This window comes from Molothrus ater, chromosome 6 (genome assembly GCF_012460135.2).
Source record: "Molothrus ater isolate BHLD 08-10-18 breed brown headed cowbird chromosome 6, BPBGC_Mater_1.1, whole genome shotgun sequence".
Lineage (NCBI taxonomy): Eukaryota > Metazoa > Chordata > Aves > Passeriformes > Icteridae > Molothrus > Molothrus ater.
The window spans coordinates 7,477,999-7,505,533 of record NC_050483.2 but is presented as its reverse complement, the minus strand read 5'-3'; the positions used below and the strand labels follow the sequence as shown (position 1 = coordinate 7,505,533).

At 42.5% G+C, this 27,535-nt stretch overlaps 2 long non-coding RNA genes across 2 annotated transcripts; both read left to right on the top strand.

The window, feature by feature from the left end:
• Window positions 1–205: 205 nt before the first annotated feature.
• LOC118687712 (uncharacterized) lies at window positions 206–2,075 on the top strand. Its single transcript, XR_004980379.1, has 3 exons — window positions 206–354; window positions 875–1,075; window positions 1,977–2,075. It is a non-coding gene; the product is annotated as an uncharacterized LOC118687712 (long non-coding RNA).
• Window positions 2,076–4,482: 2,407 nt separating this feature from the next.
• LOC118687711 (uncharacterized) lies at window positions 4,483–26,336 on the top strand. The gene is made up of 6 exons (XR_004980378.2): window positions 4,483–4,586; window positions 9,352–9,470; window positions 11,205–11,259; window positions 12,270–12,383; window positions 12,943–13,206; window positions 25,302–26,336. It is a non-coding gene; the product is annotated as an uncharacterized LOC118687711 (long non-coding RNA).
• The last annotated feature ends 1,199 nt before the right edge of the window (window positions 26,337–27,535 follow it).

Here is a 27,535-nt window from a genome sequence, read left to right as displayed (position 1 = left end):
GTCGCTCGCTACCAAATTAAGAAAGTGATCCTCTCCTGTCGCGCTTGTCTGCCCATGTCCTTGCGAGAGCGAGCGACATTTCCCACGTCAGCCCGGTCCCCGCTGTCATCCCGGCGGCTTGGGCGGCTGCAATTAGCGGAATGCCAGCCAGCAGGTGGAGACGCATGAAAGCAATCCCAGAGCACGGACAGCCTGCCTCGACACCGCATTCCCATAGCCCCGGCCAAGCCAGCCAGAAAACATCGCCATTGGCTCCACGGAGAAGTGCAGAGCTAAAAACCTTGGCTGGCTGACAGGACATGTGACGGAGCAGCCCCGGCTGAGGAGGAGCCGTCCAGCGCCTTTCATGTCTCAGTGAGTCAGGGAGGGAGGGAGGGAGGGATGCTGGGGGCTGACCTCGGTTCATTCAGTTTGTTCAGCAGCTCAGAGCTGCTGTCAGCCTCAGCTGTGCTGGGTGATGCGGGAGCCACACGCGAGCTCCGGGCCGGCCGCGCTCCCGGCGGGCGCATCCCGGGTGCGCAGCCTCGGGGCTCCGCTGTCCCCGGAGCCCCAAAGGCATTCCCAGCCCTTTGCTGCGAAAGTGCAGCCTGGGATGGTGTGGAAACAGCTCCGCTTCCTCTGTTCCTCTCATAACTCCTCCCAGCCCGCGTTTCCTCCTTCGGAGTGGAAACACCATTGTGATGGCTATTTCTGAAACGCCCCTGCCCCGCTCGGGAAGTGAGGGGGGATGCAGGAGTGTGAGGGGGGTGAAAGGTACTCGGGAGTTATTGTGGGAGTGGGGAAGCTATTTGCATGAGTCTGGGAGCAAATCCGGGGATAATTCTGTGTCATCTTCAAGCCAGCGGTTAAGTTTCTATCTCTAATCTCCCGACAGATGATAAGAAACTGCAGTGCTGGGTCTGCAGAATACCTGATGTGAACTGATTGACTTCAGTGGAAATAGGCACACAATGGGAGCCAAGCCTAAATACCATGCCACAGAATGCTGGCAAGCCCTTCCCTTACACCAAAAATGATCGCTCAGGCTGTGAAAGACAAATTTTAAGTGACAGCACATGTCAGCATCCACATGCAGGTATGGAAAGAGGGAAGGAGATGGTGTAAAATTAAGAGAGCTTTGAAAATTTCAAAGCAAGAGCTTTGAAATTTGCAAAAAAAAAAAAAATTGAAAAAAAAAATTGCAAAAAAATTTGCAGCTTTGAAAACCTGCAAACATTTTGAGGGATTTCAGTGTTTGAACACATGATGTTCTGTCAAATGACATTCATTGTGGAGATAGCTGAAAATACAGTGTCTCGTTTTACAGCTCCAGACCCCCCCCAACACTTCATCACTTGTGGCAAGTTTATTGGAGCTTGTTATTTTTCCTTTTAATGAGAAAGGCTCTTCAAATCTTGAAAATCCAGTTTCAGTATTCCAAAAGAAATGTGTCTTGCAGCTTTTCCATCCTCTTGGATTCTTCTCCCCCTCCACTCTGCCTCTTGCACTCTTGCCTTTGGAGAGCAGAGTTTAACATGCTGCTGAGGAGATAGGCTGCATGCAAAGTCCCTCAAACATAAACACACTTCAGGAACAGATTCCCCCCAGCGTGTTCCAAATGTGGAAACCACATTCCATCTGCACCCTTATCCCAATAGCTGGGATGTTGAATGGACATTCCTGAAAGTGAAGATTATGAAAACATACATTACTCAGCAGTGATTCCCCAGCTTCCCAACTCTCTCTGCCCAAGAGCAGCTGAGCTCAAAGTGGCTCAGGCTGGGGACTTTGAGAGTGCTGTGCAGGAATTTGTCACACTGAGCTGCAAAACTCTCTTCAGGTGGCTTCTCTGGTGGTTAAGAAGCCCTGTGTTCATTCAACTCAGGTATTATTCTGCATTTGCTGTCCTTTTAAAAGTCTGTTATGTCTTACCTTATAAATTATACATAATTATAAGAGGTGTTTTTTTTTAAACCTGTCTCTGATTTTCCACTCAGGTTTGCAGCACTGAGGTGACATCAATGGCTTCTGGGCTGTCATCCCCACAGAAAAATCGGAGGCCATGTGAGCAGGCTTGTCACACGCCCTGCCTGATGATAAGGCAAGTTATCACCATTATTCTTTGACCTAATTTTTGGCTTGTAAATGACTGGGTCTAAATTCCCAGCCAGAGACTGAAGATATTGTTTACTGATCTATTGTATAGGATTGCCTTGAAGGAGTTAGCATTTGTCTTAGGTGACTCACAGATTGCTCTGATGATGGAGATGTGCTTTGGTTTGCCCTTAGTGCATCTCTCTTGCTCTCCATGTGCATATATGCCCATTAAATATAATATATATACACAAAATAATTTGTTTCCTTTCATGACATACCCTTTGATTTCTGTGGGGGATTGTTTTTTAAAGAACCACTATTAGTCAAGCAAAAGCTACTGAGGCAGACAGAAAGAAACTACCAAAAGTATTTGAAATAGAGAACAGTTTATTATTTAGGGCAGTGGGATAAGGGTGCAGGAGAGTGGAAATTCAAGTGCTGAATCATGTGGATATGCTCAGTATGTAAAATTGTTTAATCTACGTGGTGACTCAGTTCCTTGTTTATGACAGGAGGACAAATCTTAACAGCCTTGTTAATAAAATAAAATCTATGAATCCATATGAATGGATGTGGACTGTGGACATGAAGGTGATGGCAACTTACTCAGAACTTACCCAGTTTATCCCTCCCAGCCAGAGACCTTGCTGCTGGATATAATTTTGGATCCTGCCTTAAACAATATTCTCTTGAAGATCTTGTAAAATGTTGGTCTCTGTGGTACCTGTTCAAACTGAAATTAGGTCCTCGTTGGGTTGTGACATAAGACAATGAAATTAAATTAAAGATGTAACTCCAAATGTGCAGTTTTTGGGCAAAACACCAAAGTAGTTGTCCCAGAACAAAATAGGTCTCTAACAGAGAAGTGTTTGCACCAATCAAATACATTTATGAAGGAATACAATTTTTAAAGGATCAGTTTGAGAGGTATTTTGGAGGAACCTAAATTTGCTATACAAGTACTGTTCAGCTGCAGGCTATGGATCCCTAAGATCTACTTCCAGAGAGTACCAGGTGCTATTTATCATGGAATAAGGGTTTTCTCTCAATCTGAAGTTCAATTGCCCGTATTTTCTCTATCCCACCCTTATTTCCTGAGTCACAAGGATGTATCTTGTACCTGTATATTAATGGCAACATTTGGTTTCTGTTACAAACCTCTCTCCCCACAAGTACGTGGTGGTGTCGTGTAGAACGCACATTCCCATAATCATTTCATATGTTTTCAGTCTTAAAAATAAAGTTTATATAATGAAAATACAATATAATTATACACATGGGAGTTCTGGTTTGGAAGAGGTTCAGCAGAATTCTTTGATAAAACAAGCCCCCGACCACAAAAGCTGCATGCAGTGATTTGACAGTCAAACATGTATAATCACTTACTCTAAATTAAAGGCAATGTCACCATGGCAAAGAGCAGCACACTGAAATCCCTTCTGTCACTTTTGGCCAGCTAGTGGCAAATACTGTAAACCTAACCAAAATGCATCCTTGAATAAACTTTGAGGAACTTTTTTAAAAAGGTGCTTGGGGTGGTGGGTTATATAAGGAAAAGGGAGTGCAAAATATCTTTTTATACAGGGTTATTTTATGATACTAATTGACCTCTCATCAGCCTGGTCCTTTTTTATTTTTTCTTTTTTTGCTTTGCACCAATTTCTAGTAGGACATTTTTTTTTTCAGAGAAAAAAAATAATCTCATTAGGCAGAACAGAGATGTCAAAATCTGTGAAGTTCAGCACCCTATGGTTTAGGTGAGGTTTGCAATTTGGTCTTCCTGCCAGCATCTCTCCAAAAACACACAAACCCTTTTTCACTCCACCAAAGCTGCCCCCTTTGGGCAGAAAGTTCATGGGCAAGATGCTCCATGGGTGCAGGATTTTGCAGCTGCACTGAGAGCAGCAGGATGATGCTGATTTACCCCAGATACAGATCTGGTTCGCAGCGTGTCTCAGTCTGGACTCACAGAGCGTGGAGTAATGTGAAACAAGGAAGTGACTTTTGTGAAAAGCATTTTTGGAAAGGAAAACCAGAAATGATGGATGTACCACTGGGGCAGAGGGAGTGGAGCCTGCCTCAAAGAAGACCTTGTAGAGCTGCCAACCTTGCCACAAAATGGGCTGCTGCCCTCAGAGAGGAGGGGGAGGTTTCTCCGGGACAAATGCAGCCACACCAAGCACCCTAATAACCACTCTGGAGATATTTTTATGTACCATCACATCAAAACCAGACAGAACTTCCAAAACATTTGAATTTGACCCATCACTGATTAATGGAAGGAGGAGAAGGAGAATGGGTGGGAAGAATAGTCATTGTGAACTGCCATAACACTGGGCAGCAAGCCATGCTATTCAACAAATGAGACAATACATTAAAAAACAAAACTCTGTTTTCAGGGGCCTTCTATATATATCAAGAGCTTGATTCACAGACCACTGAATTTAATGGGAATCTTTCCTGTGACTTTAACCAGCTACTGGCCCTGCTGTAACAAAAGAGGAATTAATGTAAGTTTGCACTTACTCAGTGTCTCAATTAGAAGATTGCAAGGTTGAATAAAACACCAGTAGTTATTGCTAATTGAATCTAATTAGTCAGAATGCACACTCATTTTGCCCACCTGTCTGTAGTGTATTTTTCCATTGGAGCTATTCATAAGCCAACAGCAGAGAAAAGATTTTAAAAAATAATTTTGCTCACCTCTCTGTAGTATATCTTACTATCGGAGCTATTAGCATGAGCCAATAGCAGAGAAAATATTTTAAAAAAGACAAAAAATGCACATGATGACAAGAAAAATAGTTAATAATTTGTGTTCCACCTGACATTTAAAGCTCTGCAAACATAATTAGTTGGGGGTTTGAGGAGGGAAATCTGATTTTCAAACATTGGATACCTTTTTATAGCTTCTTTCTGTTTCTTTCCCTCTGGAAGCAATTAGCTCAATCATATTACAAACCTTATGTCTTCAGCTATGCAAGTGACCATATTGCCATTCCAGTTAAATGTGCATCAGTCCTTTGTGAGGAACAGGATTGTTCATTTCCATAGGAGTTTAGGATGGGGAGAGTAAATCATCCTCTTCCTGATCCAACTGAGCAAATGGAAAAGGTGACCCTCCTCCTTTTGCCATGGCTTTGTTGGAGGTCCTGCCTCCATCAATCTATGAATTGAAACTTTGAAATTACTTAGCTGTGCAAAGTTAAATGAAACTTTGCAAATCACTTAGCTGTGCAAAGTTATATTCTCAGTCTAATTAGGGGAATTAATTTCTCCTGGGAGCTGTAACAAATTTTCCCCAAGTTAGCTCATCAGGAAAGACCAAGCTGTGAGGGTACCTGTGACAGCTCTCTGTGTCCACAGGCAAAGAGGGGCAGTCACCAGGGAAATGGAAAACAATTCTTCATGCCCACTTAAAGGTATTTCCTCCAGGATGTTCCTGGACAAAATTTCTGTAAGTACACAAGGCAGTCATTAGATCCTCAGACCTGTTCAGCAAAGCTCTCTTGATCAAGCTTAAAGTGTGCAACAAAACTCAACAGTTTTCCAGATAATCTTAACCATTTCCAGATAATCTTAACCGTCTTGGCACTTCCATTTTGCCAAGGGCTTCCCTGGTATGGCTGGAGTATATCCCACAGTATTTCTCTCTGACTTTGGGAATTTGAGGCTGCAGCTACACTGATTCCACCAGATCAGCAGAAATACTTGTGTTTTCCTTCACCAATCACTTCTTTTCTCGCTTATATTTGTGACCTCATTAATAGAAAATCGATATTTAGTGTCACTGAGGATCGGGACTAAAGACATTTGTGGAGCAGAACTTTGTCAGTGAGCCAGTCACAGCTCAACTGAAATGATGTTTTGGTGTTTCTACAGCACAGGAAATGCTTGTATCACTTTTCCCCTTCCTCTCATATGTAAATGCAAGCATATTTAATATCCTGGACACTTCCACTTGGTAATGTTGGCAGAAAGTGACTCTGCTGACCTCAAGTGATTGCTTGACACTGGGAAATCAAATGGCAGCAGCAAGTTAAGGTGACACTGAAGTTACTGTAAATATTGTCATTCCTTCCATGGCAATATGTGCCAGCAAAGAAAAAAAATTCTCTTCATCACACTTCATGTAAATATCACAAGGATTATGTCTGTGTTTCATCCAAGAAATGCCAGCTTCAGCAATTTCAGTGTAGAAGACTAGAACAGCTCATATTCATTGAATTCTACACTTATGTACACCTGAAATACCCCAGATATAGATGTTGCCACTTTTCACTCTTCATGGCAGAAAGGTTTTTTCTGAAAGGATGAAAGGATTTTTCCTTTTTTTTTTTTTTTTTTTTAATTGGAGAAGAAATGTTTAATCTGTTTAATCTCCTTGTTTAGGGCCAGCAGTAGTTCCTCATCCAAAAGCCAGTGCAGAGGTCCTCACTATAGCCAGCTGACATTTTTTCTCTTACTCAGGTAAAGGTCTCAGCATGTACTGAAGTTTAAATACAAACTTTAGCTCAGACTGGGGTACTTTCCAAAGCAAAATCCTAAATTTTAGCTCCTGCTAAAAATTTTTGGGAAAAATGTAAGGAGGAGCTCAGATAATTGCTGGGAAAAGTAGATCCCTGGAGAAAGGCAAACAACCTGGCTCCCTGTTGACTTTGCCTGGGTCAAAGGGAAAAGGTGAGTCACTGGCTTCTGCTTACATTTTTTCTTTCATCTTATTGATATCTGGGACATGAGTCCAGCTCTCCAAGGTTTTCTGCCTGAGTTCCTCTCTTTGCTGGCCTGCCTTCCCAAGACCAGTCCATTTCCTCTCTTTTATCTTACACTGCAACTTTCAGCTCTGCTTGCTGAAGAGGCTTGAGCTGACTCTGTGCAGAGGTAATGGCTGCTTGAAGGAGGAGCTAAATGTTCATTAATAAAGGCATTTTGGCACACGAGTAGGTAAAAGGGTTCCAGCTACACTGCAGGAAAACAGGCATTTTCATTCTTCCTGTTTTTCGGTAAGTCCTTGAAGTAATTGATTTGATATTTGGAAAAGAAAGAGGCCCCTACATCTCTGTTTCAAGAACTGCCTGGATGGGAATGGCTGCTGCTGGTGAACTTCCTTGGAAGTGCAGAAGTTTCATGATTGTCTCACATGATTTGGAAAAGAAAGAGGCCCCTACATCTCTTTTTGAAGAACTGCCTGGATGGGAATGGCTGCTGCTGGTGAACTTCCTTGGAAGTGCAGAAGTTTCATCATTGTCTCATATGATTTGGCTTCATAATTGCTGGGAATGATCAGGGTTTCCATGCAGGAGGAAATGTTGGAGGCATCCAACATTTTTGAAGGATTTTTGGCTGAATGCCTGGTGCCAAGGGCAGGCCCTTCAAACCCAGCACAGTTCCATGGTGACATTCCAGCAGGATCTCTGGGGCTTTTCCTGGGAAGGACGTGGGGCTGTTGGATGTGGAACCAGTGGTGGAGGTGAGGCAAGCTGCTAATCCTGAGCAGCCCCACACACACCCCCTGCACACCCAGCCAGACTGGACCTCCAGTCCTCAGCCTCCTCCATCTGCTCTGGGGATCCCTTTTGACTTATCTCTTTTTTAAAGGCAGCGATTATGCGCAAATCAAATGAGCCTGTTTCTTTAGGCCCATTAATTATTACATTCCATTTACATTTTCTGTTTACTTTTTCCCTTCTCTATGGAAGCTATTGAAGGTCTGACGATTCAGAATGCTCTGGGAACACTAGAGCTTTCCTTCTTGTTTGCCCATTGTAACGGAGCTCATTTTTCAGTGGAGGTTTCCCATTATTTCCAGGAAAAATATGGTCAAACCCATGTACTCCCAAACCTTTTGATCTCCTGAATCCTCTTCATATCCCAGATAAAAAAGTCAGTGATTAAGACAGAGTTCCTAAAAGGACACATAGTCAGGTTTCCCTTTGACCAAAATGGTTTCCCAGTGAATCAAACCTTTCTCAGCTCAGGGGGGGCCCGACAATAGGCCCTGAAAAGATGGATAGAGCAATTGTCCTGCTTAGTGATCCACGAAAGGAAAGGGGTCCTTAGTGAAGGCAGACCTACAGTAAGTCTGACCTGACACTGCAGGAGTAAGACAATGAAAGGTCAAGGAGACTAACGAGAGGAAAAATGCAGACAATGGGTGCCACAGCCAGCACACAGCCCCTGCCACGCAGACTATGGGGCAGCAGCCCTAGCTGCCTCACACATGTGAAGGGCAACTGAAGCGGAAAGAACTTGAAGTTTCCTTCTTAAGAATTGTGGCCCAGCACCTCCAGGATTTACCCAGGCCTCACAGAGAGGTCAAAGTGATGCAGCTAGGCCTGAGGTGAATGGAAAAATAAAGATTATCTAATTGGGGAGGAGAAAAATATAGATGTATTTTAGACCGAACAAAAAGGGCAACTGCTTGGCAGTTGGGATCTGCAGCAAGTTCCCAAGGCATTTCGTGGGAGGAACCCCACAAAAAAGAGAAAGCTTTTGCCTAATTATTTGAAAAAAAGCCCCAGCCACTCAATATTGATATATGTGGGACTTGCAACCATCGTATTTTTTTCTGCATGAACAAAAGATCCGTAGTTTACAGTATCTGGGGCTCAACTGGATTTCCTTCAAGCACCCAGCAATTGTTTCTTTCTGTGTGTGAAAGAATCCTGGTCCTCATCATCTGTCTGGAGACAAAAAGGAGAAATCTCTGTGGCTTCTGCAGGCATCCCCTATCCTCAAAGGCATCTCCATTATTACTCCTTGTAGCTGGGCCTTACCCTCCTGAACCAGCCCCTTCCTCCTTAGGCCAGACATAAGTGCTACCTTTGAATGTGTACACCAACAAGACAAATTTACTTTAGTTAACAAATAACATTTTAAAAGCTTCATCAGAGGACTCAGAAAGTCTTCCTCAGTTATATTTGTCATAATAGCTGAATGTTTTTTCCATTCTAAACCACATTTTTCATCTTTTCAGTGACCAGATCTTTTGACAGCAGACACAAGCATTGAGGTGTGTCAGTTATCATTTCTGTGGCAGGAACTGGCAGGTAGAATAGACATATTCTTACCCATAAAAGCAAAATAAAGCAGTATTTTAATATTTGACAGGTTCAGGTAAGACAACTTGTTCTTCTGTGGAACCTTGCAGAAAAATTCCACTTTCCCAACATTGCTAAAATCAGATATAGCCGTAGAGAGAAGGAATTGGGATGGTAGTGTTGGTTAGAGGATGGCACATGGAAGTTAAACAGTGCACCTGGATTTTATTCCCAGGTCAATTGCTGGCTTGTTGTGTGATCCCAGACAAAGCCCTGGAGCTCCTTCTGACTCATCTTCTCTGCCTGGAAATCAAATCCAGTTTCTTAAGGAACTTTTTGGATCCTGGGTTAGAGGTACAGCAGATTATTACTTTCACCTATGTATTCTTTACTTTCACCTATGTATTCTATTCTGTTATCAAAGGAAGTGAAAATTTAAGAAGCAGGTGTTGGGTTGAGGAATGGTGTGAATTTCAACTGGCATTAGGCAACTAATGAAAATTACAATTGAAGAATAAAATACTTTTCCTTATTCTGAGATGATGGCTGAATCAAACCCAAATTCTTTTAAAAGCCATCTCAATTGGAAACTATTAGGTAATTTCTTTGGAGAGTGGGGAAGGGGGTAGATGATATTCCCTCTACAATTACTGAGCCTTCTCTAAGTGAAATGATCTCTTTGCATTCCAGTGATGACCCCAGCCATGCATGAAAGCCGAGTTTCCCATCTGACCTCTTGTTTTAAGTTTCCACCTGTGTAACTCTGCATTGTGGTCATTAACTCTCTAGGGCCTGTAGGTGAGCACAGCACTGAGAGGAAATGAAAGGTGGAGCTCTCCTTTAGGGAACCTGCAGTTTAAGGAGTGTTATTCCCAGAGTTAACTCCATTTGGGCTGGAAGGAATTCCCCTGGAGACCAAATTCTAAAGTGGTGACTACTTACAAAAACCCAGGCAGGGAGGGAGGTAGGTATTTCTGCTGTGCTGGAGGGGATCAATTGTCTGAAGACAGAGAAATGAGTGCCCATGAATGTATGGTTGGGCCAAGCCAGCCTGGTCTGGGGGCTCCTCAGGGCTCTGGGATGGGCAGAAACACCATCAGCTGCACCCCTGCTCTGAAGGCAGAGCCTAAACCAGGTGTGAAACCCAAGCAGGTCCCTCTTGTGTGTCAGGCTCTGTCCCCAGGCACTCCCCCCTGGGCCTGGCAGAGCATTTTCCATCAGGCAGAGCTGCTCCATCCACCCTTTTCCTGGTTGCTCAGGACCTAAATTTTAACTGCCACACATACTGCAAGTGTGATTCATGCCTCCAAACACGAGGTAGGTGCATAGCTGAGACCCAGTGAATCATGTGTGGAAGTGCCTGTTTTTTTCCAGTGACTTTAGCTCAGAGGGAGGAATGAAGAGCAGCTGAAGTGTGGTGGAGCTGCTCCCACAGCACATGCCTGTTATCTCAATTTTTCAGATCATGTTTAGACACCTCACAAGATGTGAAAGGGGTGGCTGACTCTCCTAATCATTCTGCTGGCCAGAGCTTTACAGTGTGTTTTTGTATTAAAAAATAAGCGACGTCACACAAGTGCAATTGACCTGTAAAAAACAAATAAATCTGGGCTTCTTCTCTGTAGGTGATAAGGACTCCTGTGAAGCTCCTTTCTGATTATCACAGGTTTTTTAATTGAGTTTAATTAGCCATTAAAATAATTTCCCGATGTTTATTGCCTGTTTTCCCTCAGTAGAACACTTTAAATCATGATGATATCTTTTTCCAAAAGTTGTGCTCCAAATCAAACAGGGATTGATTCCAGGGGGCTCAGGAGGCTGATGCACCCACACCCATCCCTTGCAGCCTTCTCACTTCCAAGCAGGTAATGGGAACCACTGTGGATTTTCCATGCAGGATGCTGGGGTGAAGGAACAGGGTGGGATGAAGTGGGAGGCTCCATTGCCCCCAGACTGGCTGGATCACGATTCCTTTAGGGCTTTGTGTCGAGGAATATTGTCAAAAGTTTGCCAGAAGCTCAGAAATCCCTAAAAGTAATGTACCAGAATTCTCTTTGTTCATTCAAGGTTCATTTTTCTTCTTTCCAGATTCTTCCAAGGCATACTGTGTGTGAAATGAAGACCCACTAAATTATTTTTAGAGGTGAAGAGCTACAATCTTTAATATATTCCAAAAACTTGGTTTCATTTCTCACCAGGAAAGTTGTTTTTTTTTTTGTTAATCAAAGGGGAACTTTGCTACAGGGAGCCCCAGTTGTAACATTTAAACCCAGCTGGATCTGAGGATAATGAACATTTTGCTGTATTAAGTCAAAAATTTGGGCCAGATACTGCAATCAGTCTGCCCTAGACTGATTGTGAGCAGTGTGAGTGTCAGTGTGAGTGCCATATCTAGGTCAGCTACAAAATCAGGTGATTTTTTACAGGAGATGTATTCTCTCAGAATATGTCATGATTTGCAGGGCTCCCACAAGGCCATACCCCAAGCATTTAGTGAAATAATGTGCAAATCTACCTGTGTTTCATCCAAAAAGGTGGAAGCAATGGCAGCCAACTGAACTGACTTTGCAGCTCTGTTCTGGTGTATGAGGAAACAAAAGAGTGCAAGTTTCCCTCTAACTCTGCACAGCTACAGTAATTGCTTCAATAACACAGTGTTCTCCACCAGCTTTTGGTCAATACCTGGCATTAATAACCCTGCCAGGATTACCCTGATTAATGAAGAGTAATTCATGCCAATCAGGCAGCCTGTGAGGTGGCCAGTGCCATGTTAACCAGCTCAGTTCTTCTCAAATATCGCCTGACACTGTGGCCCTTTGTGAAAGGACAAGACCAAGCAGGACAGTAAAAATTGCTGTATAAAGGTTAATTACTCACATGCCTGCTCATTCTCACTGTTACCATTTGGTTCTCTTTCATCTCCCTGCTTGAATTTGCTGTTTTCTTTGCTCAGTTCTCAATTTGCCCCTTCACTTGCTGGTTTTTTTCACTGAGTACAGATCATCCCTCGTTACTGATCTCCCACTGCTGATACCTTATAATTTTTTAGCACCTTCCCCTGGCTTATTTTGATATTTTCCCTGCGTACTAACCCACAAAAATGCCTCAATAACCTCTCTGAGTAAGGACTGCTCTGTCTGCTTCTCCATGTAGGTCAGCTCCACTGAGCTGGGTTACAGTTCATGACTTGCCCAAGGTTACACAGGAAATGTGTGGCAGAACTCAGAATGGAAACCAGATTTCGCGCTCTCCTGCCTTAACAACAAGGTTATCCTTTCTCTTTGTGACGCTTTTGGGCAGTTCCTATAGATCTACACATATGTTTCAAATGAGTTAAATTTCCATGAACTTGGTGCTTCCAACAAAAGTGGGTGGGTAAACGACAAAAGGGCTAAATTGTGGGGAAATGGCAAGAGCTGCTGCTGGGAGATTTGCATACCTGGTCACAGTAGTTGTGAGCATAAATAACTAATTGATTACATGCATAATTGTGGGAACGGCCCGTGCAATCTTACTGAAAATTCAGACCCAGATTCACAGAAGGGTAACTGGAGAAAAGAAGTTAAAAGTTTAATTTGATTCACATGCCTGGTGAGCATGGGCTCGAGCCACTGAGGATGCTGTAACTGGACTGAGGTCTGGTGTGTGCAGCTCACAGACCTTGCTGAGCACGTGGTCACGCTGATAAACTGCCTTCAAATGGGGTTTAATTTGCATTTTCCTTCAATGAACCAAATAGTGATTTGCCTCTCAGGCCCTTTGAGAAAACAGGTAGATAAGTTCACAACTCTCATTTGTGTGATTTGTTCATTTTGTCTTTTTAAAGCAAACACTATTAGGACATCTGGGGATTTTTAAGGCTCTTTCCATTTGCCAGTGGCTTGAAAACTGAACCCCATGATGAAAATTGAACCCCATGATGAAGACTGAACCCCAGGATGAAAAGTGAACCCCTGATGATTAGAACTTTATTAAATAAAAGTGCTAAGAGATGAGACGCTGAGCAGTGGCACAAAGAGGCATCCTCAACGTGAGCATCCCCTGACGAACTCCACACAGAACTCCACATTCTGCTTGCCAAAATAAAAAGGTATGAAAATTTGCATTTAGAAAACCCCAGTGGTTCCTGGATGAGGGGCAGTTTCACAGACAGCTCCTGCCCCAGCTAGAGAGTAGACAGAGTAATTGCCAAGTACTCTGCTGGTGTAAATCAGGACATGACGTGCTTTGCCCCAAAACCTGGTGCTTTACACCCAGGGAGGATCTGGCCTGTAGCTCCCAAGGTGGCAAGAGAACATGTTTTCATTTGCAGTGTGTCTGGGACAGATAGAAATGTCTTTAAGCCTGAAGGTCTTCAGTGCTGGGTTTGTGGTTTTTTGCTTCATTGACCCCGTTCCTGGCTGATTTGATAATGAGAGAAAAGTGTGCTGTTAACAGCTCCGGAGCAACGTGCTGCAAATTTAGGGAAATGAAAAAATCTTTAACAAGAATTGAAAGGAAATCATTGATTTATGGCAGGAGCTTCAGCTGAGCGTGGGTTCATTAAAAAGCAATGCAAAGATGAGCACGGGTCAAGAAATGAGCAAAGATTGAATTTTGCCAGGGGCGGGACCGTGAGCGGGCACGTGGGTGGGGTGATAACAACACCTGGCCATCTGCAGAGACGGTGGAAAAAATCCTCTTGGCAAAAGCTGAAATGTTACAAGTGAAATGCAACCAGCAAAGTGTCAGCAGCTGCTCTGGAGATGCTGCTCAGAGGGAAACAGACATTCTCTTACATCATCCCCATAGGTGTGGTGGTGTCCTATTTATAGGGCTAAGGCAATCAGGCAGCGCTCCACAGCTCCCAGACACATTCTGGGAGTTGTAACAGATATCTCCTGGCACATGGTAGGAGAGCACAGAGGCAGGGATCTGTCTGCAGCTCCAGCCATGGGAGCAGCAAGGAAAGGGCAGCTCCTGGCAATCCCCAGGCACCCCCAGCACTGCTGAGTGGCAGGGAGTGCTCATGCACACACACAGCTCCCAGTGGGATGGACAGGGAGCAAGGAGGCTGGATCATGCATTCCCACTCCAGGGAATGAAAATGTTGCCATTTTTGAAAATATGGGTTCATTGTGATGTTACAGTGAGGGTGGTTTCAGTCTGTGGACTAAACATAGGCTTTCTTAATTATCCAATCCATTTAATTTGTGAAGTGGAGGGGTTTCTGAAGGCAGATTTTGTGGCTGTGCTGGTGGGGCAGTAATAATTCAGAGCCACAGTTATGAAGCGCTGTTTAGTAGTGGTGGGTTTAGACTTTTGGTTATTGTGTGCATTTATTTTTCTTTATGGTTTTGTAATTATTTATATTGGTAACGGGGAGTTTGTGAACACAGCTCTGTTGTTGTGTTCATATAAAAGAGCAATATTGTTTGCAGAACAATTATTTGGAAATTTTTTTCCCCTCTAAGCTACCTTGTCATTTGAACATAAGCATGTAGGCTGATTGTAATGGGAAAGCAAGGAATTACAATTATTAACTAAGGACAAGGGATTGTATTTTAAAGAGGGGGAAGAGAGACAGTGTGTTCCAGCTGTTCACCCAGATGCTCATGCACTGTCATCCTCACTTCTCCAGCAGAAATCTGTCATCCTAAGTCTCTCTGCAAGCCCAGCAAAAAAAGTAGTTCTTGCATCTTCAGCCCTTGGCACCCTGTTAACTTGTCCCCATGCCAGTTCCCAGCAGCTCCTGGTAGCCACTGGAGTGGTACAAACTTTGCAGAGAAATGCCAGCATAAACAACTAGAGGCAATAGATCAAAATCTCCTAAAAGATGTAGAAGCACGAGTCCTGGTGAAAATCACTGGGATTCAAAGCACCATCCGTTTGCTGCCATGGAGAGATCCAACCCTGGATCCCCAAAAGAGGCACATTTTTATCAAAGCATCACATTCCTGGAGGGGAACAGTCCTGCCCTGTGGCTTGTCTGCCTCAATGGAAGCGAATTAACTTCCAGAAAGTTCAGGTTTCCCTTTGCTATATACTGCTGCAGAGGTTCTCCTTAGTGTCCTTAAAAATATCTTCCTTTAGCCATTAGTCTTTTGGAATGATGAGGAATTGCAATGACTCTTCAAACAGCATCAAACTTCAGTGCTCTTCCTCTCCTATCCAATGTTGTGAAGAACCAGAATTAGGGTCCTCAGAGACCCCTTTTGGAGAGTATCATAATGGTGGGAATTGAGGAAAAAAAAATTGAAGGGGAACTTTTTATGATCAGTTTAACTGGGCTAGCAAAAAAGAAAAAAAAAATTCCTCACTGAACTCATCTTCTTGAACATTTTCTCCTTGAGTGGAGGATTCCAGCAGTGGAAAAAAAAGGCACTTTTGGAAGCAGTGGGGGGAAGTTTACACAGATGGTATGAGAGAACTGGCATTGTGCTTGGAGATGTGGTGGGCCAGGGAAAATCTGTCCTAAATAGAAGGGACAAGATGCTGGCTTTAATTTAGAAACGCTATTGGCATTTTTGTTACTGGAATGAAGGGAGCCTGCATGAGTCTGCAAATGAAACAACCCAAACCCTTCACCACAACCATGGAGGGCAGCAAAAGTGCAGCAGCTTGGCATTTGCAGGCTTTGATATTTTTCCCTTTGTCTTGCCAGCTTCTGGAGTGCTCTCTCACCTATTTAGTTGCTTAAAGATAGCTTGTAAAGTACAAAATGTCAGCCTGGGCTGATGCTGCAAAGATTTTTCCAAAATTCCAGCCATTCCTTTGGTTTAGCGGCTGTAAAGCTCTTGCAACTGTTATCATTTGTGGTGGTCACAAGGAAGTGACACTGTCCAATAAAATCCCCACCACAAGTCAAGCTACTTAGCAAGCACATAATTTAGACCTTGGTTTGACAGCTTTTTTTTTTCCTACTCCATGTGAATTGACCAAGTTCAGTTGTTTGTTAGGGGCATTTGGAGCTGTTTGAGGTTTTCTAACAGCACAAGAGAAAGTGGTCCCCAATATGCCATCCTTGCTTATGAAAATACACTCTCATAAAACCACTGGAAGAACTGAGAAATATGGTTAGTAAGTCCTTGATAAAACTGGATTAAGATTTTGTTTTATTTATGTTAACAACAATCATTGTGGTTTAGTGGCATTTGAAACAGCTGGAACCTTCTGTTTCAGCTGGTGTTTTGATATGTCATTTTTGCTTGGACTTTGGTCCTGATTTTCTGGTCTATGTGAAACAGGTAAATCATTTATGCATCTCAGAGGAGTGCTTTTAATTTAGGAACTTAGTGAATTACCAAGGGTGGTTATCTTAATCTCTGCCACTCAGTCGCTAAGGGCTAGGTCAGAAAGCAGATTTAGGAATATAAATTGGTACAGAAGTCAAATTCAGGTACTATGCCTGTAAACTAAAATTAAGCCCCAAAACCCTGTTTGAAGTCTCTGCATTTTAAAGTCCTGCACATGCCCAAAGTGAAGCTTGGTAAAATTCAGTGTATGCTCAAGTTCTCCTTTGGTGGAGGAATCCAGCTGGGAAGGGAATCCTCCACGCCAATGCCACTGCGCTCTGAATTTACTGCCCAAGGCTGAGTGAATGCCTGCATGTGCCCACCTGAAAAAAAACATGTGGAGGGAGCATCTTTAGCTCCAGTACTTTGGTAGAATAACCAGGGAAAAGTGTTGGGAGGGCTGCAGGGACTGCGGTGGCCGATTAGTTTAACTCTGCTGGGTGCGTTACAGCCCCCAGCAGCAGATTAGATGTCAAGTTTATTGTACACTGGGATAAGTTCCGAAACTTTTCAGCCACTCCTTATCTCCCAAAAGCACCTGCCCCCTGGGCAGGTCTTCCAGGATAATTTGAGTGAGAAAGGAAAACAGCAGAGGCTGTGGCAAACTGTGAGAACGAGCAACTGCCCAAAGTAACCCTGTCTTGGCTTCCAGGTTGCAGAGCCCAGAAAATGGCAGATTTCATAAAGGAGGGTAAAATTTTGGAGGTTGATATCTCTGGAGGTTGTTTTGTGGGGCAAAATTTCCTCTGAATCTCCAGAGGATTTGAGAAACTCTGAAAAGAGAGTTTGGAAGAAAAGCAAGTAAGACCTTACCTGGTGCTGTGCAGTAAAATATTGGTCACAGTCTGTGATTTTGAAGTTAAATTATCTGGGAGAATGCAGTAGTAGGAGATGCTATGCATGTTATGTCATCATAAATGCAGAGTTTAATATGAATCATATTTTGTTTTAATTTAGTTCTGTGTCTTTCTAATATGCTCTTCTCCACATTTTCTGTATAAGGACTGTCAGGGGAAAAACAAGACACAAATCTCATCTTTGCTGCTTGCAAAGGATGTGGGAAATACAATAATCCAAATAAATAATAATTTAAATTAAAAACCAGAAATAAAAATGGTAACAATAACAACAACAGTAATAATGTTTGGGACATTCAAAAGCAATAAGGTCTTAGTCCTGCAAGGAAGCAGGTTGGAATTCAAGCATATGTAGAGGTTTTCCACCATGAAATACGGGCTGAAACACACAAAAAGCTCTAGGACTAGAAAGAAATACATCTTTTCTTGCTTTATGTGTTCTCTGTTTATTACAAAGGATTTACATGAAGCATTAAAGGGCTGAGCCCTGACCAGGCAGGGGCAAGGCTGGCAGGAGAGGGAAGCAATCAAAAGGAAGTGCAGATAATGTCTCTCACCACTGATACCTGGTCTGTGCAGATAGTTAATAGATAACGTGTCTGGAGATAAAGTTCTCCCAAACCAACAGAATTCCTTCTTTTCGTGCCCTGCAAATGGTTTCCTTTGCTCTGGTCCTTTCAGCAGCTCTCGACAGCACCAGGGCTCTGCAGGGGAAGGGGATCCCTCCGGGATGCATTGAGGGCTGCCTGGGGGCTCTGCTCTCTCCCAGCCCGGAGCCCATCACCCCCAGCATGTGCGTTCGCTTCCTGGGCGCGTTTTTCAGATGCAAAGTGGGGAAAACTGGAAAACTTCTGCCCCAGACTTTGTCACCTTGAGATTTGGCTGCGGTGAAGCAATCCAAGGCAGGGCAGAGCCTGCGGAATGCAGTGCAGATGGAGGAATGGCTACACAACTGGGCCTTCACGTTGGGAGCCTCAGGTCCAGTGGTAATTTATGCCTGTGCAATCCCAAAGGCAGATAATGAACATGTGTTGCATTTGCTGTGTGAATGCCGAGCTGTTAAAGAACAGCAGGCTGCAACAAAACTCTAGGAAAAGCCATATCCTGCTGTCATTTCATAATGGACATGAGGTTTGACCATAGCACAATGTGGGATGTGTGGCAACTTTTGGACAGGACTAGCTTGGAGGGACTTTTTGCATAATGCACTGAACATCTTCAGAAAGTGAAGCTAATGAAAAAATGCTCTAACCAAAGCCCCGTGAGATCCAGATTTTTCCTTCTCAGGGAATGTCCTATGGTTGAGTTTTACTTCCACTCCTAATGAAAGCAATAAAAAAATCCAGAAAGCTATTACAAAGCATGATTATGAATACAGTAATTGTTGGTCAATCAAGTGATTTGTTTGAATAAAAGCAAAATATTTAATTTAGATGTCAACTTGAAATAGTATGGAAAATAGGGGGAAATGTTTTGCAATGTAAAATTGAAAATGTTGTTTTTGAAAACGCAGTAACATTCAATTTTCAGCAAGCCAATTCTTTTGCTTTTCTCTTCAAAAGGAACATTAGTCAAGCTCATCACTGTTAGGCAGATGTTTTGTTTTCTTGAACTCCAGTTTCTGAGAGTTTAAGTGTAACTGACTTGTATGTTACATACCAAAAGATATCTTTAAAAGGTGATGTAATCCCAAGGAGTTCAAAGTGTTGCTGAGAACTACATTATCCAAAAAATACCAGAAAGAATCCTACAGGTAAAGGTTTGGATTTTTTTTTTCCTTGGTCAGAAATATTTGTATGGACAAAATTTTAATAAGGATCAGAAAAGGATTAAACAATTGCACTGATTTTTCCCTGGGTCTAGAACTTCTGTTTATCAGATGGTATTTTTTTACCCAAGTGGAACAAGCCAGAATACTGCGTCACTTTTATTTTCAGAGGCTAAGTCTAAGAAAAACCCCTAAAATATTTTCTGGCCAACTGAAACGGGATCCTAGAGGAGCAGGCGCTTGTTGGTGAGGTAAATAATGTTTTCTGGTCAAGTCCAGCTGCAGCTGTTGGGGCTTTTAGCCATTGATTTGCATGGCAGCCTGGTGTAGCGGGGAGAGAAATCAGCCCCGATGACACCTGTGGGAAGCTGCTCTTCTTGGGGCTGCAATTAAGCTCCACAGTAGCTTTTGGGAATCAATGGGAATTAAATGCAGATAACAGGCATTAATGGAGCATTTATTGGAAATAATTTAAATGGTGTTTGGTGGTGGCTTAGTTAATGGAAATTAATGACTAACTAGGGTTTGGGTACAGGCAGAACTGCTGGAATGCGGCGAAAGTCAATACAGGCAGCTCCAAATGGCAGGGGTAAGGAAGTGCTTATTGATATTAGTGATCTTCAATATTTTCCATTGGAACTATAATCCGATTCAGGCCACGTTGCTGTGGACTTCACCCAGAGCACAGGGAAAACAAATTGTTAATGATATTGTAAATGCAAAGTGTCACTAATCTAGTAAGTTGCTATGCTGGGTATTGAAATAATTAATGCAGTAGATCATTCTTAATTATAGTCTTGTATTTACAGACAAACCGAAACTGAGGCTGGTATTGATTAAAAGAGGTGCCATATTGCAGACTTTTCTAACCCTGTAACTATATTGTTCTTGAATTTCATACAGTGTAGCTTAGCTTTTTACATCTGACTTGAATTACTTGAATGTCTTAAAGATCTGTGTTCCAACCAGATGTGAGAAATGGCTTTGGTTTGGAAAGTTTCAGGGAAGGACCACCAAATAATGAGGGAAAAACCAACTCTCTATTATTTTCCCCCTACACCTCAGTGGAAACAACAACAAAAAAAAAAGTATCCCAATTTATTAATACAACTTGGGATCCTGTCAGGAAAATGTTCCTTACCTGCAAAGTTTCTTTATCTTTCTTTCCAGCCTAAGATTATATACTGGACTTGATAAACCTCTGTGACTGAGAGAATTAAACATTTCTACACACAGTAATACTATTTACTGTGCCTTATGCATGTTCTGTCACACAGCCAACACTTTAACTAGGCAGAATTTCTCTAGTTATGTACTGCTGGTTTGACTACAATAATTGGCTGTACTGAGAGAATACATATAGCCCAGTTAACTGCAGTAAAGCCACAGACTTTTTTTCCTCTTTTTCTTGTCATTAAACTTCTAGATATTTTTTAAACTTAGTTGTTTAAAAAAAAATAACTAACGTATTCAATTTAATATGAAGACATTACCTTTTAACAGAAAGGTTTGTATATAATTTCCTGTAAGGAATCAGATCATGTGCTACTTCTACACCACTTTTCGTTTTGTTGAGAAGTACTTTATCTCTCAGATTCTATTTTCTTTTGCAAAGTTATATGATAAAGATTAGAGACATTCTTGTTTCCAAAATTTTCTGTGAGACATATGGAGAACCCTTCATTCCTGTAAAATTCCCATCAGTGACCTGGGAATGACTGCTCGAAACTGACCACAAAAAGCTTGTGAGTAAAGCAAAGTGAAATGATCAACAAAGGATAAATAAAGGTTGGAAATTTCTTTGGAAATATTTCCAGAGCTCTGTTGAACATGTCACTGAAAAACTGGAAGAATTACCTGGTTTGTTATGCCACATAACAATGCTTCATAATGGCATGAATTTCAAGCTTTTAGTGGTAAAAACTGTAATAAGCAGGTTACTATTACCTCACAAAGATACCATCTGTACTTCCTTGAGAGAAGTCCAAGGAGTACAGAGACCACGTTTCAAGTACTAAAAATGGCTGGAGAATATAATTGGCATTATTCCTTTTCATTATACCTGGTGATTTGTTCCAGGATTTACAGTCTTGACCTTGATGTGCCATAAACAGAGCCTTCATTTAAAAGGGATTAAGGCTGGTTATGTGTGATAACCCACCTCAACACAAATGCTGTCTTTTAGAAGATGCCAAGTTATGGAACACCTCCTGCCCATTCCATTGCCAATGGCTACAACACTGCTTTGGAGAACACCTCCTTCCCACCCAGGGAAAACTGAACATCCTGTGGATGAGTCTTCCCAGGGTACGAACCCCTGTCTTAGGAAGGCCATCCACAGCAGCATTATTTGGGATTGGCAGATGTGGCAGTGCTTTCTGCATTACTGAAGTTCTTGGGGCAAAGCCTCAGTCAATTCCACAGTCTCATGAAGGCAGAGCTTTGGCTTGGGATTTGGGCAAGGTACAGCCCAACTTCACACCCAGAGTGGCCTCCCTGGCTCCAAACTGGTGCTCAGCTCAGAACTAAAGAGCTGGAACTGCCTCTACATCTGTTGAGTCCCCCAAAGTCTGAAGTACAAACCATGAGGGCAACCAAATGCTAAGTATTAAAACTTTTTCCTACACACAGCTCTCAGCTGAACCTGGTCCCGATTGTTGCTCCTCTCCAGCAGGAAATTTGGGGAAAATGGCCATTTCTCTGCAAATTCCTTCCCACATAGCACACACACACACACAGACAGGGGCTTGTGAAATTGCACCTTCACCAAGGGTGAAGGTTTTGTTGCAGGCTGCGTTAAGCCCTGTTGAAAATTGTAGGTTTAACCACCGCCCTTCTCTTCAGCGGCGCTGGAGGAGACAGTTCAGCACATGTTCCTGCCCAAAACAAAGGCATATGTAAGGTTGCCCAGGAATTCCAAAGATCTGGGTGGGGAACCTTGCAGAGTTTGTTTTGGGCAGGGATGCATGTGGAAAAACGGCAGAGCAGGCTGAGCAGCAGAGATGGGGCTCGGGGCAGGCTGGGAGGAAGGTGGGCAGCCTGCTGGAGCCGTGCTGGCAAAGAGGAACTTCAGTCCCTGAGCTTTCCTGGGCAGCAGGACCAAGGAAACCTTCTCCCCTTCCATGAGAGAGGAAAAGTGATTTAGCAGCAGTTCACAAGTGGGCAGCTGTGAATTCAGGCCTGTTCAAAGCTGTACACAATTGTAGTTGTCTCAAGTAACAAAAAATGGGATAAGCACGCAAGAAAGTGGAATCAAGAGATTTGCTCGCCTGTGTTCCTGGAAAGCAGGGCCAGAATACCTTGTCACTACCTCTAGCCATTACAGAATTGTGAAAGTCTGGTTATTTTTTAGGCCAAAAAATGAGACAGTTTAAGGAAGGCCTTAAAGGTCCATTTTTATATTAATTGAAAGTCACAGTCTGAACAAGATTATTTGAAAGTTCCCAGACAATTCAGCCTCTACTATGTAGACTATGAACAGTGAAATCAGTAAATTCTGTATACAGCTGGGACAAAGAGTCTGAGACCTTCTTTAGTTAATAAATGTAAGTGAAATATTTGAACAATCTGATAACAAACACTCAGACAGGCCCCAGACTGCTTTTTTAAGTCACAGTTGTAACAAGAGCTCTGGAAGATTTACCTGTGGTAGGACTGCAGATGTGGTTACTCAGAGATTTTCGGTCAGATTTTCAAACTCATATAACTGTACTTTATTTCTGTATATTTCAGCTGGGGCCAGCATCCTTATCATTGCAGAAACAGGGATTTACAGCCCTTTATTCCCTCCAGCATTCACCTTGAAGGCCATGGAGCCCCTGCTCCTAGACTTGCTGATATAAAGATAATCATCTTTGGAGTGAACTTCCTAGGAACCGAGTCCTCCTCCAGCTGGAGGCAATGGAAATGCTGTTGCTGACTTCAGTGGCAGTAAATCTCAGTTCTACCATTTTTTATGACACCTCTTCTTGCAACAGATATGTTTACTGGAGCAGTCACTGCCTATTGCCTGCATTTCCCCCCCCTCATGTTATTAAATGCAGTTTGTAACAAATTTCTCAATTTTTAAGAAGAAAAAATAGCAACTTATGGAAAGGAAGGACTGTCTATGTTGAGCAAATCTCTTAAATATTGAACTTATCTCATTTGTCTTCCTTTCCTTTATCCATCCATCCATTTAAAAGGAAGATGTTTATGATGTGAGGTTTGGCAAATAGCTCATAAAAAGTAAATATTATTTTGTTGTGATGCAGAGAGAGGGGAGATGGAGAAATCCTATAATTTCAGCAATTTCTTTTTCCTTTTCACACTAAGTTACAACTTAGTAACTTAGTTTCAGCCTGAGTTGAAATGACAGATACCAATCCCAAGAATCAAGATTATCAGTGGAAATGCCAACTGACTCCTCAGAACAGCGCTGTTAGTGGCACCACTCTTTTACTGGAGTGAATCCAGAGGGGTTTTGCTCTCCAATCAAGCATTATGTTATCACTTTTCTAGTCTCACATCATTTATTTGAAAGCAATTGTTTCCCCTGATTCACAGCCATCCCCACGTGTGTGATAGGAAACATTAATGTGCCATATTTTATCTGCCCCTGGGTATCAGTGCTCAAGGTGTTGATGCTGACGTGGGATGAGGATGCTCAGCACTTCTCCAAGCCAGGACAAATGGACACGGTGAAGGTGGTGACTAAGGGCTGTTATAAATGCACTTTGGGGCTCTGGTGTTGCAATCCAAGGCTGCCCACGGGTTGGTTTTGTGGCTCATTTCTTCACAGAGAACTGCCGCCGATTCTGCCATTTGTTAGTGTTTCCATGATGAACTTGCCATACTATTTTTACTTGATAATTCTTGACCAAGGCAGGAATTCTGCTTTCAGCAGGGCAGGATAAAGCACTGATCTCCACAGCACTGAATGTTTGTCCTCTCTCCCTTTCACATCCACCAAACTCCACCTTGTGTGGACTCACCAGACACCGGGAACAGAGCTGTCCTCACCTAACAGGGAGCGAGATACACTCCCAGCTCAGTCACTCCCCTTCCCTGTGGAGATAATGGGAAAAAACAGAAACCTGTAGGCTGTGATTCACCTTACCTGTCCCAGACATCTGGGAGAACTGAGAGCCAGCAGTGCCTCACACTGTGGTGACCAGTTCAGACACTGGTTTGCACTGTGAGTCTCCCCCTGCTCAGCTGAACCCCATGCTTGCTTTTCTTAATATGACCTTAAGCACAATGTAACTCCACCTCAAGCCAATGTTTTTTGTGATTTATACAAATTTCCAAACTTTTAATCTGCTTGTCTTGAAGGCATTTTGATAAATGGGTGCATCACAGGATTTCAGAAAATAACTGAAGTGACCCCAGGACAAAGCAACACTGACCACACACTAAAAGCTGTCCCTGGGTCTCTCACTGAAATGAACATTTTCATATCAGCAGGAAGGAGTATTCCACAGTTGGGATCTGCTAAGGTGGTCACAATCTTCTGCATGGGCTCACTCATGATAGAGAAGGATTCTTTTGCAAACAAGAAGATGTCATGCTGCAAACAGAAACAAAGGAAGTTCTTTTGTTACAAGATGTTAAGTGACATGTTTGGTACTTCTGCTTTGCGTGGTTTGGGCTTCCTTTAAAAATTAAGGTGTGAAATTAAAACTAATTTTGATCCTGTCTAAAAAGCCACAGAGCCTCCAAAATTGAATCCTGTCCTTCACTGATTTTTATTTTAAAAATCTTGCTTATCTGTAATTTCTGCCAGTGGCTTTAAAGCAGATTGCCCCACAGTTCTGAAAGGTGTCAGAGAAAGATGTCACTCAGTAGGGTTGGCATAATCTAGATTCCCTTTAACTGCTTAATTTTGCTAACTGGGCTGCCCAAAATCCCGGTGATCACCCAAATCCAAACTCTGCAGACATGAACTTTTGCCACCAACCAAATAAATCTCTCATTTTGACTACAGAAAAATCTAACTTTCCATCTGAATTTTGGAGTCTGGGATTCCCTCTGCTTCCTGCCAGAGAGCATTGTTACAGCAACTCCTTGCAGAGTTCCTGTCTAATTGAACCACTAGTGGCATGCATATGTGCTAAATAAAGGAATGTCATTAAAAATTTATGAGTGACTTACACTTTGAAGCAATAGAGTGTTAAAGACTTAAAAAGATTTTTTTTTTCCTTCCCCCCCCCCCCCCCGCTCAGGTCCTTCAGACCAGGAATTGTTTGCAATGCACAGAGCTCATTTGGGATTTGACCACTGTTATTATTATTACTCCTTTTTACAGTGTACTATGCACAATCTTTTTCAATTTCCACGAATATTGACTGAGATCTACGCAGCGAGGTGATGTGAAACCCTCTCAGTGATTTTCAAACTATGCAACCCATAAATCATTCACCTTAACCTGGGCCCAGATTTGCATGAAACTGGGGGTCGATTGTCTCAGAAAGTTAATCCAGCCAAAAGTCCAACCAATCCCCGCTGGGTGCGAAGCACAGAGCGAAGTTACTACGGTAGGTTTTGGATGGCTCCAGGGTTTGCAATGGATGCTTTGCACAGCTGTAATGATGAGTGGGTGAGGAGAGTTAAGAATGAATCAAGTGTGGGTGGTGGAAATATTTGCTGGGCATGTCACAGCCAGGGGAGGAAGCACAGGGGCCTCCCAGCCTCGGTGATGGGAAAGACGTCAAGGTTCCCTGGACATGGGCCCTGCTTATTTATTTATTTCAGCTCTGACACGTTCCCTGTAGGAGAGCAAAAAATGTGAATTTGATACCATGTCTTTTGAAAGCAGGGAGCTGGTTGTGGCTGAGCAGCAGAGCTCTCTTATAATCTGCTTCCCAACGTGTGGGTGCCTCTTGGGTTTCCTCAGCTATTTTATGGCCCATTTTCAAAGATTTTTGTAAAACCAGGCCAACAATGTCTGCATCCCCTACCACATCAGTGAAAAGTTGGACCGTGTTTCAGAGCCATGTAAATTCCTCCTATAAGAAACATTTACATTTTTACAAAGTGTAAATTTAGCAGACCACGGGGTGAATTCCTCCCTCATCACATTGCAGTTGCCACGGGGATGGGTTGACTTAATAGTTTACCACGAGTGAGCAGAAAAAAGAGCAGCACGTGTACCATTACAAAGGTTTCTTCCAGGATTGCCGTGACTTGTTCAGATAGCTGATAAGATAATTAATTCTTACCGTTCGTGTATTTTCATGAGAACTTACCTATGAGTAAACAAAACTCCAAGCCTCGTTGGTGTTTCTTTATTGTATTATTATATGGCTCTGTAAGTGCAATAAAGAAATCTCCTGACTTCTTGACTCTTCGTGGTGGCTGTTCCTAGACAGGTTTCTTGCACACATGAAATATATACAAAAACTTTCATGTCTAAGATCCTAGCAGTTTAAACACAGTCCAATTCTTTATTGGCAACATATTTTTGCAGTTAGGACTTGATTGGGCTGGGAAATATTAGAAATGTGTTGACTAACACATTGTAAAAAAACACAAGATGTGTAATGTTGGAGCAATGCTGGATATTCGTGGTTCAGGTTGAACGGTTGTTCATGGTCCAGAGTTGCAACCACAGCTGACAAAGCAGTTCAAAAGATGTTGCCCAATAACTAAATTGCTCAAAATAGTGACTAAAATGGTGGCTCCACTGAAGTCTGTGCCAAACTCCATTGATTTTGTAGGAGTAGAACACTCCCTTTCACACAGAACAATGCACTCATTCAATAAGCAGGTTTTCCAAAGCGTTGGGTTTTTTGTTTTTTTCAGCCAAGTGTCTTAAAGGACAAAAAATTTAAATCTTTAAACCAGGGCAAGAATTGGTGACACTGAAAACTGTCATGTTGGGGGCCTTAAGGAGAGCAGTGAAAATTCAGAGCCTGGCCAGCATTTCATTCTTTTGCCCTAAAAGACTCACCCAGCAAGAATCTGTAAGCGACACTCAACGGAGAGAGCGCTTTCCGAACAGCTGATGTGAAACTTGAAAAGAGGCAACGTAACAAATGTAATGGGGGGGGGAAGTGCTTTCATTCCAGCTCAGGAACATCTGGTTTATTGCAACAATAACTACTGTAATTATATCACTGCTGGAAAAGCTGCTCTAGGTTAGGTTAAGTTTGTGGTTTCTATAATAAACACTGCTTTGGAGGAGTGGGGGTTTCAGTATTTCAACCATGTCAGATCACACTGAACTGAGCTGTGATTTGAGGCAAAAATAACAAAATATAGAAAACATAAAAGCATTATTTCTAACCATATATTTCTTGAATTATACTTCCTCATTATGGTAAGTGGAGAGTATGCCAGAGAAGTAAATTTTTGTATGACTGACCATATTTCACTGATAAAAACTAAAGAAGTAATTTTTTGGTCAGTTGGAGACAAGCTTATTAATACTCATCATAGTACATATTGCTGAAATAAATGAACATTTATCCCAAAAAGGACAGTATTCTCACTTTACTTGCAGGGGAATTAAGGAACTTGGGTCAGACAGCAAATTGATGG